The sequence below is a fragment of the Notothenia coriiceps genome, unplaced genomic scaffold (assembly GCF_000735185.1).
Source record: "Notothenia coriiceps isolate Sejong01 unplaced genomic scaffold, NC01 NC01_scaffold00000665, whole genome shotgun sequence".
NCBI lineage: Eukaryota > Metazoa > Chordata > Actinopteri > Perciformes > Nototheniidae > Notothenia > Notothenia coriiceps.
In genome coordinates this window covers 71,325-81,249 of record NW_011333366.1, presented here as the reverse complement: position 1 = coordinate 81,249, position 9,925 = coordinate 71,325, and the positions used below count along the sequence as shown (strand labels likewise).

The 9,925-nt window shown below is 39.5% G+C and overlaps 1 protein-coding gene across 1 annotated transcript in view; it reads right to left on the bottom strand.

Moving 5' to 3' along the window:
- The window catches only part of rbm10 (RNA binding motif protein 10), a 45,568-nt gene that overhangs the window by 16,276 nt on the left and 19,367 nt on the right, over window positions 1-9,925 (bottom strand). The window lies entirely within an intron of this gene.

Here is a 9,925-nt window from a genome sequence, read left to right as displayed (position 1 = left end):
AAACACAAAGGAGACGCTGGAAGCAGTACAGGCCACCACCAGCGTTAACCTAACTGCAACTCCACACTTTGTCTTACGGTGCCGTGTATCCGAAGGGGAGAGAGAGAGAGCAGCGAATGGGAGGGGGAGAGAGAAGTAGTAATACGGTTTCCTGATAAAGCTGTGGCGAGTATGGTGCTGCAGGGAGGTCGGATTGCACAACGCACCCAGGATCGAACGCTTAGCTCCGGTTCCTTTTTACTGTGTGGACTCGATGTCCTGACAGGCTGGGTAATTTGTGCAACCTGCACAAACACAATACTGCACCATGATTACAAATGGTGAAATACAATGTTAAAACTACCGAAAAATACCAGCCCCTTAAAACACAACCGCTCTACTCAACGCAACTCTACTATACCCGCGGTCAGGAGAGCGGAGATGTGTCCCCTGTGTGATGTAATTATGACTCGTTTGGACGTATGACCTTAAAAAAAAGCTCTGTTTTTAAAGAGCAGAGCTCAAAATTGCTTCCCTTTCCCTCTGAATTCCTGCCCTTATGTCTCGTAAAACATATCAAATCCTGCATTCACTTTTTAATTGTCCATTTTCAAGCAAGTTTAAGTATAAATGTAGAAAAATAAAAACAACCTGCAAGATGCTCTTTAACTGAAATAATACACAATTTTTAGCCTTCATGGCAAAATCAATTTTATTTTTCATTTTTTTGGTCACGTTTTGTGGTGGCTTATTTTGTTTTCAACCAAATGTTGATGACATAAATGTTTATGCTCATGAAAGTATCCACAACAAAGATGTGTCAATCACAAATGTAATTTAGATTAAAAAAAAAATACCTTCAACAAAAAAAAAAGTCCATCTGTCATCACCTTTCAAAAGTAATTGCGGACAATATTTGTCTGCAATGTGGTCTCTTGTCTTCCTTGTATTATTTTTCAGTCCACGAGATGGCGATCGGTAGTATGATTAAAGCACTGACATCAGGATCTAGTCATCTTGAAATCGTAATCTGGATCAGGCTGATCCTATCCTGAATTGCTTTCAACTCCAGGGACAAAATCTGGCGACTTGTCTGATCCTGGGATCACAAAAAATGGGATTTCAAAATCTGATCGGATCTGATTGAGATTAAAAGTTTTGAACTCCTGGGCCCTGGTGATCGGAGAGTGATGTAAATCATTTTCTCTCTGTGTTTAACACTAAAGAACTGATGGGGAAAACGTTTTGACACAACCTCTACCTTCTAAATGAGGCTACAAGTTATACAACAAAGACATGACAGTGATGTACAAATGTACCTTATGTTCAGGGAGCATGAAGGAAACAAATGCGTTCAGTCCTAACCAGAACCTGGAGGAGAGGGCCACTTCAGCCTCTGTGCGGGACATTAGCGTTACACCAACATTTCCAGAAAAACATATTTTACACCCATTTCATAGATAAAAATAAAAAATTTAGAAATGTAGAAAATGTTTTTCTTCTTATGTATCAAACACAGGAGCGCAAAACAACTTTGATCACCCTATTTATTTTTGCCACTTGGTTTCCTTGAAGAGTACAACATTTTGAACAGCTTTGAAGAAATACACATGGCTGCTTCCCTACACTGTCAACATCTAAAGAAAATCCACAGAACAAACCAAAACGTATCATCCAGTCTTTTGAATATTTGTGAGCCAACTGGTGGCTGTAGTTCCAGTCCGTGACTCTGCGGGGGCTCAGAGGGGCATGGTGGGGGTGGAGGCCGTGGTGGGGACCGTCACCGGGTGGAGTCCCAGGTCCAGGGACGGAGCTTCATCTGCAGGCGGGGGGCTCTTCTTCTGGGCGTCCAGCTTTTCCGTCAGCTGGGTGTAGAGCTCCTTCACTGGCTCGCTGCACTGTGGTCAACAAGGCAGGGCGTCACACAGTGTCAGTGTCAGTCAGTCTCTCTCTCTCTCTCTCTCTCTCTCTCTCTCTCTCTCTCTCTCTCTCTCTCTCTCTCTCTCTCTCTCTCTCTCTCTCTCTCAGGGGCTCCATGACCAGCCTGGAGTCGAGCCACAGCGGCTTCTCTCAGCTTAGCGCTGCCACCACATCCTCCAGCCAATCACAGTCCAGCTCTATGATCTCCAGGTAGAAGCTGAGGACTTCAATCCCCACAATGCCCCTCTCCACTGCCCTTACCAACTGTCCTTCCTCCCTCCTTCCCTCCTTGTCTTTGGACTCCATTGCACAGCCAGTCTCTTCGGAACTGAAGCATGCTTGCACAAACAGAAGACAAAGAATTTAAAAATTATATACGAGGCAAAAAAAAAAATGATTTTTTGCACAAAGGTAATATATGTTGTTGTGCCTGGTATCTGTACTGGGCAGCAGTTTGAATTATCAGAATGTTTGTGTTGAAATGTTAAAGGTCGGGAGATAAAAGGCGGTGCGTTCGCGGCACCAGAAGCTGAAAGAAGCAATATTCTCATCTGGAGGAGCAGCGGGCCCAGATGAGGACCCTGGAGGCGCTGTTACATATATGCATTAAAATCTACACATCTGCACGGCGCATACCTCATCATGTGCGCTCTCCGAAAAACTGTTACAGACAAACACCTCCACACATATAAACACACATAGATTGACAGTTTTGCCATATTCCCAGAGGGGTTTGTTGAATCTGGTGAATTGTTTATAGGTCAAATGTGGGGGGGTGGAGGAAAACTCTGGACTTGAGTCAAAGATCATGTGCAAATAATTAATTTTTCAATTTGAAGGAGCCACGGAGCGGGTGGAGCTCACAACAGAGTGGCACAGTGATGATGTCATTTTAAAGGCCAACCAGGAAGTAAGCATCAAAGAGCTCCCTCGAGATGGGATTTTTCCACTGGATTTCGGAATTTTGCAGAAAATCTTTGGCAAACACGTTTATGATACTTACATTGATTTTGAGCAAAGTATCTCCTCATATTAACACAAATTTACAAATTTTGAAGCGTAACTTAAATTGCAAGAAGTAAAAAGCTAACAAACTACATCATGGTCGCATGGCTGCGCACCGCTGAGCCAAAGACGGCTAATGTTCTGCCTCAATTAGTCACTTGTTAACAACCACTGTTTTTATTACGCATAGAAGCTTCAGATATGTATTAGTGGAGTATTTACCTACGTATTTTGTGTTTTAGAACAAAACTTGAAAATCTCTTACGTCAGATCTTGTTTCAGTCATCTAACCAAAAGCATGAAAAAAAAACTTTGAGAGAAGGGAAGCGGAAATAGTACATGCTAACTCCTTTCTGGGTTTTAGGACTCATTCCTGCACCGCTTTATGTAGATAGTGTCAGCAAAGTTGCTAGTTGGTGAGAAAATAATATTCCTTTTTTCCTGCGCCTGTGCGCTTTTTTTATTGTCTCCTTTGAAAATCCCCACCCGCCCGTCTCACGATGGCTTTATCACACATTGAAAAACATTGAGTATTTGACCCGGGTCTTAGCGGCGTAAATCCAAATCCGCTGAAGCAATAACAAAAGATTGACTTTCTACTGTGTGAAATATTTGTATTTATCATTGAGATGTACGTGGAAGATCATGGGTGCTGATTGCAGATTTATGTTGTGAGTTGCGTACAGGCGGGCAAACTGAGCCACAAAGTCTGTGTCAGGAGAGAAACAAAAATAAGTCGCCAGATTTTCTCCTTGACACCTTTTTTTATTTTCCTTTGAACGACTTACAGTTTGTTTGGTTCCTGTCCAGCGTGTTCACGTTTGAGATGCGAAATCAAGTCGTTAAGGTGATGCCTTGCCTGATTTGTGAATGTGCAACTGATTTTGAACACATTTTGAAAGTCGTGATGCAATTAGGCCGCCATCACTCTCAACTTATTTTCAGAGTGGTGTAGATTTCAGCGTGCATTAAGGATGAATGTTACTGAGTGATTATCATTGATACTGTACATGTGCTAGTGTTGAGTGGGGTTGTGTTTTGAAGGTGATGGGGTGACGCAGTGTGCCGTGTTTACTGCATGTTCGCATGGTGATCGGGTTTGCAGATCTATATTATTTAAAAGATTAAGACATAGCCATTTTAAGAGTTGTGTCAATAAATTAAATACCATGTTAGCCTTTGTAAGCATCAGTTAGAAACGTACCTGCTTTTTATTTCAAGGTCACTACTGTAACCAATCGAATTAACATTTCTAAATGCAACACATCCATGCAACAGTTTTTGCTGTGGAGGGCGGAGATGACCGCCATTGCCAAGAGTCATTGTCATGCTGTTGCCATGGTTGTCAAGTGCAGCTGACGGCAACAAACTAAAAGATACGACGGAAAATACTAACCCTGTCTGGTTGTTTTTGATATATGAAACTTTTTTTTTTTTAACTATTAAAGAAAGGTCAAGGGGTTAACTTGTTTATATCATTAACTGCAATAACATGACATGCTTTACTGAGTGAAAGGACCTCCTCAGATTGTTGGGCTATTTAAAGTGTGTATGATGGTGTAAAAGAATAAATGCTAGAATGGATAAAAGATATGCTTGTAAAAGAGCCTCTGTTTTTCTCCAAGTCTTTCTCTCTGAAGCATGTCTGGAACTCCATTACTAACTTTGCTTCCCCAGGAGGCTCCATTACTCTGTCTTCAATGGTTCCTCTGATGGTAAATCACAATTTTCAGATAAAACTACTCTTAGTTCTCTTTGTCTCTCTTTCTCTATCTACTTTCGTCATGTGTACACTTGCTTTCAAACATTGTGTATATCGTACAAAGCAAATTGGATATTTTTTGAAGCCATAGGAATAAAGACGTGTACTCAGATCAGATGTTGTTGTTGTTCACATACCTGAAAACTTCCTTCTTCTCTGACTTTAGCACTTACACTTACAGATGAGGGCTATATCCGTTTGTCTTGTTTATTATCTTTCTCTCTACTTTGATGTGAGGAATAATGTTGAAAGTACATGTTTGGATAAAAAGAGAATATGGTGCCTTTAAATTTTTTTGAAAACATTAAACTTGAATTATGAGAAAATACATGCAAGTGTGTAACATTTATTTTTGTCTATCTATTTTTCGTCTGTTATCAATGTCTTATTTAGTTTTGCTTGGGTAATGAATGAAGCTAAATTTAAGATCCAAAACTAAAACAATATGTTTGGCCAGGACAGTTTATTTTAATTAAAAGAGAAATGTAAACTGCATATTTTGCCAAACAAAAACAAAAAAACACACACTCCCCCTGTCTGAAACACCTCGATTGGACTCCTTTGTTTACTTCTGCAACATGGTGACATTACTAAGTAACAATTGTGCTTCTATTGGCTAGTGCCCCAACACAATGTATGTGATAGGCTAAGGGGTGTGACAACTCAAAGCAGTTGACCAATCACAACAGACCTATCAGAGCAGACTGGGCTCTGGTTTCAGACAGAGGGTGAAAAGAGGTGCTGCAGGGCAGTATGAGAAAAACAAAGAGCTTTTTGAACATTGAATATGGAGAAATGTCGCAGTAGAGAGACTACATACCAATATGAAACCTGAAAATGAGCGATATAAGGATTTTTTACTCATAAAAATATCTTATGTTTGCTGCATCATTGACTCAATAATGATTATTTAAAAAAAAAAAAAAAGGATATGATGTGACTCTTTTTCTATTTTGTTCCCCCCTCAATGGTTCTGTCAGTTCTGCTGTCAGTGTAGGGGGGGACGTACTGTTGATATTTTAAAGGTGTAGATCAAAGCATAGAAGAGAATCAAAGGACACAGATTGTTGGCAGTCAAACGTTGCGAGATCACACAGTTATGAAAACAACGTTCTTATACGCTCTAAATTCTAATTCATATAGCACTGTATAATTTGTGCGACAGCAGAAATGAGTTCCATGATTTCATATTATTTTGAAAGGGGTGAAACATTCAAAAGAGAGGAAGGGTAAGAGCTAGTGATGGCAGTTTGACACTGAAGCTTCGAACGGAGCTTCAACCCTGTACTTCCTATTCCATAGAAGCAGTGCTTCGAAGCTTGCTTCAAATCACGTGACATGTGACGTCCGAAGCAGCAACTGCTTCAAATCACGTGACATGTGACGTCCGAACCAGCAACTGCTTCATTTCCTGAATGAATCAACTCACTGGTTAGCCGTCCAATCAGGTGATTCAATGCACTGCCTCGTCTCTATTCTGACAGGTGACAGGTTGAAACAGTTTCAAATTTGAGCGCTTCAACACTTTATAACCGCTCTAAACAATGCGCAATGTGTGGGTTGTTGTCGTAGTTTGCATTGTTGCTGTTGAGTTGTTGTTGGCATTGCATTTGAATTGGATCATTAAAAAGCAAGCCAGGAAGAAAAATAGGTCGTTCTGGCTCGTGAAACACTGTGGAGAAGTTGTGAACAAAAAGACAATGAGTAATATAAAAACACTTCGATGGTCTAAGGAATTGATAGCCCAGTGGATAGAGCCGGCGGCCAGGTTGCGGCGATATCCTCCGCGCAGCTGGTTCAAAGCTCGGAATAGTTAAACTTTTAATCATTGCTTTTCAACTTTAATAACTGATAAAAGTCCCTCTCCGCCCAAAAAAATGTCAAGCACTCTCTAGTCTCTTCTCAATAACCCAATACACACTATTATCAATCTTTAATTGCAAATAGAACATGATATTCAGTATCCAGGAGAGGTCGCTGTAACTGAAGCTTCGAGAAATGAACCTATTTCCGACACAATTGTCCAAGTGGTTCGACGCTTCATTCAAAGCTTCATTTTGCCATCACTAGTAAGAGCCCCGAGGCACACCATATTTAACATACATTTTTTAAGATTGGCATGATTTTTCAGCATCTTTTCTGCATTTATTTGATAGACAGGATATTTAGTAAGAAATACATTTTAGTCTATCAGAGCAGCTGCAGTTTACAGTAAATAGTCATCAATGGGAACTGCTTTACTCAAACATTAGCTAAAATTGTGCCTTTTGTATGTTTTCCTTGTGGTCAGTTTGAGTCTCTTATTTGTTGTTAGTCACTGAGTGATATTTTTAGGTGAAGACCAGGGGGTGCCCTGATACTTTGGACCCCTGAGTCACATTTTGTAATCCATCAATGCCATTAAGCTCTTGGCTCGTCATTATATACGTTATTATATACATTATTATTTTCCTTACTTTAAGCATTTAAAGCTGTCTCCGATCTATATAAATTCCAGCTGCCGTGACTTGTGCATCAATACATAAATTCCAGTCCATTAAATATAAAATAAACTGAAATATGTTGCTTTTTATAACCAGAAATAGCAGCTGCAGTAAATATGTGGATCAGTGCTACATTGATAGAGGGGAGGGGGGATGGTGGACAAATTTAAATGCCCGCTAACGACCGGCCGTTCTGTGATTCTCCAGAACACACGTATGGCCAGTCCGCCCCTGTTCCCAATGAATACAAGAGATAGAAGCTGTAGTTCCAGTAGAGTAGAATAACGCGTTGCATTCAGTAATTTTTCTCTAAGTATAGTACTCTCTTTTGGCCATTAGAGGGTATGATGTTCCCGCTCAACGTAACTGTGGCGCCCCGCGCAGGCTCCGCCCTCGCTGTGATGCTGTACGCGGAAGGAAAACAGGTACGCTACCCCCGCGCTACACTAACCGACGTCACGCTGCTGCCGTCAGTGGATTTTATGAATTAAAAATCATTTCTGCGGATAGTGTCCTCCTCAGCCGGCGGATAGAGATGTCTGCTCGTCCCGCAGAAGATTTGGTGAAACAGTGGGAGAGGTTAGAGCTGTTCTGGTCTAATATTCATTACACTACTGCTGTACAACTCAATGGAACTTATCCCACTTGTTATCATTGGCTAAGTATTAGCTTGATATGAAGCAGTGCTCCGTGTGTGCTGACAGAAGGTTCTTCACTGTTCTCTGTCTCTATGGAGTAATGCCACAAGTCCTCAGCAGCACTGATGTGTGAGGTTGTAATGAGAAGGCTAGTGATTCACTATTAAGTCGTGTGTGTGTGTGTGTGTGTGTGTGTGTGTGTGTGTGTGTGTGTGTGTGTGTGTGTGTGTGTGTGTGTGTGTGTGTGTGTGTGTGTGTGTTTATTTAAGAACTTTAGATTATGTTAGATTCACATTTTACTTAAAGTGTTGAAACATTACAGCAGCTTGTAGACAGGGCATCATATATAAATCAAAAATAGAAAACAACATTTAAAATTAAATGGAAAACACCATTTAAAAGTAACATATATACATATAATCAGTAAACAAAAACATAAACAGTGACATATATATATATAGGGTATCTCTATCAAATACACATTATAAATATACAAACATAAGTGAGTTATAGATCAACTACAAACAGAAGATAAACATTTGATACTAAATATAAATGATGGATGCACAATTAATTAATAATGAATGCATTTTTTTGGTACAGATCCTATTAAAAATATATACCTATTATCATTTGAATATTTTAAGGTGATTTGGCTAATGTTTAAAAAATTATAAATATTTCCAATACGGTGACCTAATATGTAATTGGGTAATACTGTGTGTGCTCCATTGCAATATTGCACAAAACAACTTATTCTGCTTTGTGGAGATCTGAGGAGACAATAACAAATCAAATGTTGATGCTACAGAAAACCGCTAATGGAATTCATAAGAGACCTGATTATCATGAGTCAACCAACATATAATTTATCAGCTCACATGCTCTCAAGTTGAAAGATTTTGTGGAATTTGTATGTGTCACGATTACTTTTTTAAGTAAACAACTGATGCTTTCAAACTATCCAGAAGTGAAGAACTTGTTTAGGTTTACAGACGTGGTGTGCAGTATAAGGAGTTCATTTGTGAATAGGGATGGGTATCGTTAAGGTTTTAACGGTACTACTACTTTTATCGATACCGCTTATCGGTCCGGTATTTTAACGATACTTCTATCGGTTCTTTTGGGGAAAAAAATAAGGTAAACTAACTAAACAAATTGTGAACAAAACTAACATTGCTTTTTATTTAAATGAAATACATAATATTTCACATCAAAAGAAACAACAACGTTATAACACATTTTATTAATTAATCTGATGACAGATCTGTAAACAGAATAGCTGAAACTTTAACAAACTAACTAACTCAGTTACCTCTAATCATGAACCCATATTTGTATAATTGAGTTAACTCTGTGTGTTGCTGCTAGCATATCGAAAGCCCAAAGTGCCACTATTGGCCCGTTTAAAACGCCCATTTTTCGCGTGTAAAAAAACGGGCGTTTTTTTATATGATAATGAGCCCCACCTTCTGTTTTGCATAGCCAGTACATTTAAAGTGTGTGCAACCAATCAGTGAAGAGTTAAGCCAGACTAAAGCAATCCGTTGACGAAAAGTTCCTGTAACCTACCCCTACCCCATTGTGAGATTTATATATATAGATAGATAGATAGATAGAAAATAGAAACTAGAAACGGAGTTGGCGACACTAAAACTGCAATATAATGTTTATGTAGCAATAATACACATGACATATATTTTTTACATGTCTCCAGTACCGATAAAAAGACCGATAACGTCGGAGCTTAACGGTACCACAGTCTTTAATAAAGCTTTGAATCTTTTAGGCCCAAAATATATTTCTGACCTACTGCTAAATTATGAACCATCCAGATCCCNCTTACTGATGAACACCTTCACTCAATCCTGAGGGTTTCCTCAGCTCAGAGCCTGACCCCAAACATTGATGAACTTGCATCCAAGATGAGATGCCAAGTATCTGGCTTAGTGTGCATCACAGAGCAGCAAACTGAGTTTCAATGGATGTTTCCTTCTGCACTTTTTTTTGTTGAAACAACAGGGCATGTTTGTTTTTTTCTTTGAGGGAAATATTTTTTTGAAGCTGTTGTTGGCCTGTGGAAAAATGTAATCATAACAAATGACTCCAGAAAAGCTGCGGATAGAGCCACAAGAAAT